This window comes from Monodelphis domestica, chromosome 1, assembly GCF_027887165.1.
Source record: "Monodelphis domestica isolate mMonDom1 chromosome 1, mMonDom1.pri, whole genome shotgun sequence".
Taxonomy (NCBI): domain Eukaryota; kingdom Metazoa; phylum Chordata; class Mammalia; order Didelphimorphia; family Didelphidae; genus Monodelphis; species Monodelphis domestica.
Genome location: NC_077227.1, coordinates 254303195 through 254312068, shown reverse-complemented (window position 1 = coordinate 254312068; position 8874 = coordinate 254303195).

The following is an 8874-nucleotide window of genomic DNA, read 5'->3' as shown; positions in this document are numbered from 1 at the left end:
CTATTCTTTCAGTACCCTGATATATAATTTGTCTTTGGTTTCTAGTAACTTCAACTCATTGAGGATCACTGAGGTGCTCCTGGAATCTGATTACTTATTTCACCTTCAGCTCTTTGTTTTCATATCCCTACCCCCCCAAAAGACTTTCCCAGACTAAACAGCAACAATTACTTCAACTACTCCTCATGTGGTTTGGTCTCTAATTCCCTAATCATCATCATCATCCCCATCTGAGTTCACCCAGGTTTGTCAATGTCCTTCCTAAAATGTGTCACACAGAACCAAACTATTCCAGACGTGTTTTGGACATAGTGTGATTATCACCTATTTTGCTTTGGGTATTATTAATATTAAATGGAACTCAGAAGTTCCATAGTTCCATTTGAGGATAAAGGAGAGAGAGAGAGAGAGAGAGAGAGAGAGAGAGAGAGAGAGAGAGAGAGAGAGAGAGAGAGAGAGAGAGAGAGAGACAGAGAGAGAGAGAGAGAGAGAGAGAGAGGGAGAGAGAGAGAGAGAGAGGCAGAGAGACAGAGAAACAGACAGACAGACAGAGACACAAACACAGACAGACAGACAGGCATACAGACAGACAGAGACAGAGACACAGACAGAGACAGAGTCAGAAAGAGAAGAGAAGAGAAGAGAATGAAATGAAAGAGTTAGACAATTGGGGAAGATAATGAATGAGATATTAGAGACAAACTTTGCCTATTGCTTTGGGCTAGCTCTATTACTTTCCCTCCCTCCTCCTTTCCTCCCTCCCTCCCTCCTTATTTCTTTCTTTTGCAACCTGGCTTTCAACCCTACCATTCAACTGAAACCATAATTTATGAATTTACCAATAATCTCCTAAACTCTAAATTCAATGTCTTTTGTAAAAGTTTCATCCTTCTTGATCCATCTGTGGCTTTTGATACTGTCGTCTACTCCTGCTCCTAGAAACTGTCTTTCTTTGGATCCTGTGACACTGTACTCTCTTCATTCTCTTTCTATGAGTCTCCTTGCTCTTTCATCCTCCTCTTACAATATTAACTTTCCCTTCCCCACCTCTTCTCTTTATTTCCCCTCCACTTCTTCCTCTCTGGCCCTTTCTTCTTTCCCTTCCCTTTGAAAAGTCAAGGAAGACTCCAAGATTACAAACCTGGGTGACTGGAAAAATGCCATGATATAAAATAGAGGATATTGGGGAAAACATAATGGGTTCCATTTTGGAAATGTTGAACTGGTAATGTCTATGGGACATCATGATGTCTTTTTTCTTTCCCTTTCCTTCCCTTCTCTTCCCTACCCCCAGTGCCATGCCCTGAACCTTTTCTTTTCATTCTTCCTTGGTAATCTTATCTCCCATGGTCTTAGTTACTACCCCTATGAATATAAAAATCAAATCTTTATGTCCAAATCCAAACTGTCTCCTAAATTCCAGCATTATACTAACTTCTCGCCAAACATTGACACCTGGATGATTGAATCTTATCCTTTCATCTTAGAGAAAGATAGTAAACTGAACCTTGAAGAAACACTGATTTGTTTAGTTTCACATAGCAAGTTAGAGTCAGGAACAGAATGTAAAACTTTTGATATCTAATCTTAGGCCCTATCAAGCTGAAAATACTAAAGTTATTCTGTCTATGCTGGGGATTCTCTCTAGCTCTGCATATTTAACAAACGCTAACATCGGTAAAATGGTGGAGGACTACTATAGGAGTGTCATCCTTCAGTTTCTCATTAGCTCAGTCCTGTAGACCCAATTAAATGTTTAACAACCAGCTCTCAAAAAATAAAAAGGACACACCATATATTTTTAAGTTTAATCAGCATCATTATCACATTTTAACGTCTATGCAAAAAATAAAACAAATAAAATCCTGATTTGTAGCATTCACTGATCTCTGAGGTATAAATGCTCATGCTGAAAATTTAGCAATTAGCTCTTGTGGGCATCTATGAGTTGGATCCAACATATCAGTGTAAATCTCTCACTTGACCTTTTCTCTCAATTCATTAAGCTTTTTCATGCCTTATGAATGATTAACACTGAGACTAGATCAAAGTGAAATAAAAAGATTGGGGGCTTAAACAAAACTTCTAAATTTCTGAAACAAGTGGCCTAGGAGGGGGCAGCTGGATAGCTCAGTGGATTGAGAGCCAGGTCTAGAGATGGGAGGTCCTAGGTTCAAATCTGGCCTCAGACACTTCCCAGCTGTGTGACCGTGGGCAAGTCACTTGAGCCCCATTGCCTAGCTCTTACCACTCTTCTGCCTTGGAGCCAATACACAGTATTGACTCCAAAATGGAAGGTAAAGGTTTATAAAAACAAAACAAAAACAAGTGGTCCAGGAAATTGTACAATTCATTCTCTGGAGAAATGCCTATTGATGAATTTCAGAGATGAAAGAGACTGACCTTCAAAGTCAACTAGTCTATGCCTCTCATTTTACAGATGAGGAAACTGAGTCAGGGAGGGGCACAAAGAGATTTTCCCAAAGTCAATCCAAAAGTACACAGTAGAATGGGATCCTAAAATTATAAATCCATTGATACATCCTGAAGAATCTTGGGAATAAGGGAGGCAGATGTTTACCTAAGATGATTTGGATACAGTTTTGCCTAGAGGTAGCTGACCAGCTAATTTAAGGTTTTCCTTAGTTATATGACCCTTTCATTCAAACTGCACATAGATGCTGAGGAGATAATAGCAAACCTATTATTTGCTCTTTGCCTGAAAGACATAATACTTTTGAATGGTCCCTGAAATTCAGTATAGATTATTCCTTTTCCACTCCCACCAGTTTCAGTGTTCTGGGCCCTTCCTCTATGGAATCAAAAGGATTAGGAGAAATCTAGACCAAATTTCTCTCTCCCACTCCAAGGTCTTTGGATCTGTTAAAAACTATTCTTGGAACCCGGAGTGTACTGGTCAAGTATACAATCCCACTCCCATTCTAAGTCCCTCCCATTGATGTACTTTGAGATCATATAGTCCAACACCTTCATTTTACAGATAAGGAAACCGAGGCACAGAAAGATTAAGTGAATTTTATAAATTATATGCCCAGTATGCATATCTCTGAGTGGTAGAGATGTCAAGAAATAATGTGAAGGGAATCATAGAGATAGGAGAACAGGCAGATAATCAAGCAGGGAAAGTGAGAAATAGGGTGAGGGACTAGAGATACTGATGAAGTTAATGCTTATTGGGTCTTGTCCAAAGAATTGATTGATGACTCAGCTGACTCCATTCCAAGGAAACAAACTTATTGGAAGAGAATATAGTGACAGAGTAGCTAGCATAGTAAATACACAATTAAGGTAAGGTAAGAAGGTAAGGAAGTATGATAAGTAAAGGTAGTGAGAGAATAAAGAGTGTGTGTGTGTAAGGTTAAAAAAGTAAAAGAGTATGTATAAGGATTCTCAGAACTGCTTTTTATCTTGCTTAGTTACTAGGAAAGGGGTAATTTGCTTGGACAGTTGTTGCCCTGTGTCTCCAGAGAACTGACATCATTTTACTCATGGTCCACTTTGGTTCATGCTTTACCCATGATTCACACTGCCCACTGGGGGATGGTGATGGGAAGTGTAACTGGGATGTTAAATATGTTAAATACCCCCAGAACAACTTTAGATCACTTTTGCCTTATTCTTTGCAGACTTTAAGAAAGGCAATGAGTATGGAAATTAAGCATTGTTTGAACTTAGTCCTGTGTGACTGGGAAACTGAACCATCTTTACTTGCTGTCCAGAGAGCCCCACCCCCCACCCCCCAACCAATGACCTAAGCTATATCTAAAGATTGATGTGAGGAGTTTTCTCATAATTGTGAATCTAAGCAACTCATATGTCTTATCTAAAAGGCAGCCCTATTCTAAACAGCCAATTTTTGTTTCTATGTTCTTTTGATTGTGTATAGCTCCTTGGCAGGGTTTGTGGAACATTTCAGCCCACATCAATATGATTTCACTAATAGAAGAAAATTCCTCTACTAATGCAGAATGGTGCCTTCTCTTCAATTTATAATCTTAAACAGTTGTCCAAGATACTGAGAAGTTAAGCCACATACACAGGATCACACAGCTAGTGTGGATTAGAGGTGGTATTAGAACTCACATCTTCTTGGTTCTAAGGCTTGATCTTCCTTCCTTCCTTCCTTCCTTCCTTCCTTCCTTCCTTCCTTCCTTCCTTCCTTCATTCCTTCCTTCCTTCCTTCCTTCCTTCCTTCCTTCCTTCCTTCTGACAGAAGAACAGCAAGGGCTAGGCAATTAGGATTAAGTGACTTGCCCAGGGTCACACAGCTATGAAGTGTCTGAGACAAGATTTGAACCCAGGTTCTTCACACTCCAGGTCTGTCTCTTTATCCACTATGATTATTAGCTGAGCTGTTTTCTTTCTTCTGCAACTGTTTCTTGAGAAGTAGAAATAAAATAAAAGTTCTCAGGTCTTCAGAAAGTAGAAAAGTCTGGTTTTGTGACATTTATAGGTTAGGACCAAAGTAAGTTGGATATATGTATAGGGAAAGACAAATGAGGAAAGAAGAAATTGACCTGAAGAAACCTCAGGTAAAAGCAATCATAATAAAGTTAGAGAAAAGGACTAGAAGAGAAGGTGAAAGGAAGAGATGAAACTGGTGGTCTCAGGTCTGAATAAACAGGGAGGATGAGAGTGCCTGATGACCAAGTGGAGTCTCTGGAGGGAGTGAGGAGGGGGAGGAGGAGAACAAGGGGTGGGGGGAGAGAGGAAAGAAGACAGCATGACTGCGTCTGATCTACAGTGACGAGTACCAATGTTAACTGTCACCTCTCATCTCCAAACTAAATCACACCTGGAATTGGAGGCACCGAGGAGATGATAGAGTCAGCCTCAGAGAGCCGACAAGTCAATCAGAGCAGAGATGCGTGCAGAGACACCAGCTTTATAAGGCTAGGCGCCTTCATTCATTCTGGGATTTACACTTGTCAGGCTCCTGGCAGGGGGGTGGGGAGGGGGAAAGGAATGGGAGGAGGTTGGAACTCATTTCAGCTTCACTTCAAATGGGACGCCTAGTGTATTCCTTCCCAAGGAGCACATGGCCACAACTTCTCCTATTGCAACTTACAGTCTTTTCCCTGCCTGCTTTTTCCCAGAACAAGCAAGTCAGAGAGCCAGATGGCCAGGGAGCAGGGGTGGCTGGTGGAAAGTCAGTCAGTAAATAAACATTTATTAAGCTCCAACTATTTGCCAGGACCTGTGCTAAGCACTGAATGAGAAAGAGGAGGCAGACTGTGCCCTTAATCTCTACCCAAGGGTAGAGCAGGAAATAATAATGGGTCTCATTTCTGTAGTACATTAAGGTTTTTAAGTGCTTTCTCCACAACAGTTCTGTGATTTAGGTAGTGCATCGTTATCCTCATTTTACAGATTAGGAAATTAAAACTTAGAGAAATGGAATAATTTGCTAGCAGCCATACAGTTAGTAATGGCCAGAATCAGGAAAAAAGGGTATTTCTTGAGCCTATCTGTAAGTACTGCCCAAAATACAGGGCTCTGGGAAATTCAAGAAAGTATAGGGAAGAAAATATACAAGGAGGTCTTTACAAAACTCTCCTATAGAGAGGTAGGCTTGTGTTTGAACTAAGTGCTTCTGGAAATTTTCCCTTAATGTTGAGCCGAAAGTGGAAAGATCTATGTTGTGCAATCGACCTTAGACCCTACATCAGGGAAGAGAGGTGAAATGAAAGCCTCCTATATCCATAGGTCATATGACTGGAAGGGACTATGGTTTAATTCTCAGACAGTGCCTGAGGTCATATTTGTAATAGAGACAGGACTAGAATCCAGGTCCTCGGTGTCAGATGCCAGGCCAATGCTCTTTCCACTGTACCACACATTCCTCATGGTATAGAATTGGTGAATGAAGCTAGCTGGACTAAAATATTCTCTTATTGCCTGGATATACAAAATGTGTTAGACTTGGTTCCTGTCTTCCAGAAGCAAACACTCTCAACCCTTTTTCAATATTTCAGAGTCAAAAGAAGCCTATGTTAATATAGATTCCAGATGGGGGAGATGGTGCTGAAAGACTTGTCCTTCCTAAACATTTTTTTCTTATAGTATCCTTAGCCTAGGGTTCTGTTGTTTAGTAGCCTATGTATAGACACAGTTTCTACCCCTGGCCCCTGATTCTTAAACAACCCCTGAAGAGCATTCTGTTCTGCTGAGTGTCTGGGCACAGAAGGTGGAGATACAGGCATTCAACAGCCTGATCTCTTAATCCACCTCTGTGTAGTCATTTGAAACTGAAAGCAGCTCCTTTTTATGTCGGCTGCTTCTCGGCATTAACTTCTCTTTGATGTAATTTTTGCTTCCGATGCTCTCTCCCTTCATGGGTTAGATTAGTGTGAAATTGGCCTAGCTCCTCCAGAGACTGCAGTGTTAAGCTTCAAATACTTGGTCCTTATTGGAAATCCTTAACCCACATCAGGGGAGAAAAGTGGCAGTGCTACTCAGAAGTGTGTGTGTGTGTGTGTGTGTGTGTGTGTGTGTGTGTGTGTGTGTGTGTGTGTGTGTGTGTTAAGGGAGAGGGGGAAGGAAAGGGGTTGCAGGGCATCCAATATTATAGTTTTTGACTGCTCAAATATCTGCTCTGCTTTCTGGTGAATGGGCAGGAAGAGGTAATGGGGACCTTGAAAACCTGCTAAAGAGAGAATTGAGGGTGTGGACTGCTTGCATTTGCCCTCAAGTTGCTTTGGAATGTTTGGAGCTGTCCATGTACTTTGGTGCTGAAAGGGAATATAAAGGAAACAATGCTTCACAGAGCAACATTGAACCTTCAAAAGTTGATAGTAAAACAAATTCAGTCCAAGCTTTGTATGTGCCTGTCTCCCATCTTCTCACCATAGATTCATCATATGGTGCAAACATGGCATGGAATCACACATAGTCATTGTTTCCACAATTTTAGGAGGCTAGATACAGAGTTTGGTTGGAATTTAACCTTTTCCCAGCTTAATATGCCTGCCTGTACCTCTTTCTTAATTCTTGCCATGGCTTAAGTATGGAAATGATGGACCTGATAACAAATAAAAATGGCAAGATAAGGACTGGGTTTCAGTTTGTATTGGAATAAGGCATCAAAAAGGAGATGATTCCTTCCATTTTTTATATGATTCTCTGACCCATAATTCCATGGTTCTAGGTAGGAAAGAAGATTCACTTATTCCCTGAACCTGAATGTCTCTTATTCCTTTTCTTGGTATGAGATTGGGAGTCTGATTATGAAAAACCATACTCCTATAATAGGTTTAGGGTCTGTTTGGAGGAAAGAATTACCTCAGTAAAAAGCTACATTTTTTTTATTGCAAAGCTTGCATATATTCCCCTCCTGCCCCTAAGACAAGTATGAGTATGACAAGTTAACTTAGTTCACAGGATATTGTTCTTAGAATCACATTGCATCCTTTTTGTTCCTTAATATGAGGGCAGGACCTCTGCCTCATTGCTCTAAAGACCTGGAATGCACCCCCAGGGACTGACAGAAAGGTCAAGAACTTTGGGAAGCAAAGTTAAGCTTTGTTTAACTAACCTGCTTCTAATGTCTAGGTTCTTCTTTTTGAAGTTGTATCAACTCTGGGGATTCTAAGAAAATCCAAAACAATGCAGATGATAAAGCGCTCTACCTGAAGTGAAGTAGGTTCAAATGTACCCTTTCCTTCCTCCGGTACTTAGAGGTTTTGTGACCTGGGGCAAATACTTAACTTTTCAGCCTCATTTGTAAAATTGGAATAATAACACTTGCCTCAAAGGCCCATTGTGTGGATCATATTACATAAGCAAATCCTTAAGTTATCAAGTCAAACCAATAAGCATTTATTGAGATCTACTTTGTGTCAGGTACAGATGATATGAAGAAAAACAAAAAAATCGCCTCTGCTCTCAAGAAACTCACAATCTAATAGTGAAGAGAACTTGCAAACAGGTATGTACAAACAAGGTGTACACAGGAGAAATGGGAGGGAATCTCAGAGGGAAAGCAATATTAAGAGGAATGGGAAAGGGTTTCTTGTAGGACCTTGATTTGAAGGAAGCCAAGATTCTTAAAGTGCTATAGAAATTTGAGCCATTACTGTTGTTTTCATGGGCTGGCATCTCTTAGGGGCTTCAAAACCTTTATTCCAGCAGATATTTTATCTAGATAGTTTAGGTTTTGTTTTGGTTAACGTTCATTTTCTTCTATAGCCATAATATAACTTTCCCCTCCAATCAAATCTTGACCTTTACTCTTGTTTTCCATCTTTTGGTCCATTCTACTCTTTCCTGGAACTCTTGGGTCTCACTCTGAGCCCATTGTTCCTCTATATACTTTTCTTGGCCTGTGTACTTCCTTTCCCCTAGACTAGCCTCCATTCCCTCACCTCAACCCTGGTCTCCACTTTCCTTCTCATCTGAATTTTCGTCTTCCCCTCCCAACCTCTGGTCCTACTGAGCTCTACTCATCACTCCTCTGGGCTCTTGTCTGTGGCACTGTCTCAAGAAGGGCCTTGACCCACCTTGGTTTAGCCTTGTACCTTCTCTCGCTCGGACCCTCCTCTCCCTCTCTTGAGTCCGCAAATCACTCCTTCCTGTGTCAGCCAGCAAATTGGTTTATCCTCCCCCCAACCCGGCTTTCATTACCTTGCCGAAATGAAGCGATATCTCCTCGGCGGAGGCTTCCCGTCCGTGCCGCCGGTGCTGGCATAATAAATGAAGACAAAGTGCCGGCGGCATAGACCATCTCTCCCACCGCACCACCAGCCGCTGCCAGCTTCATTATTCGCTTAAGTTGCCGGAGAAAATTACTTAACCCTGACCCGTGTATTAGGGGCCTGTATTAATGCTGCGACAGGCGCCTCTTACAGCAAAGAA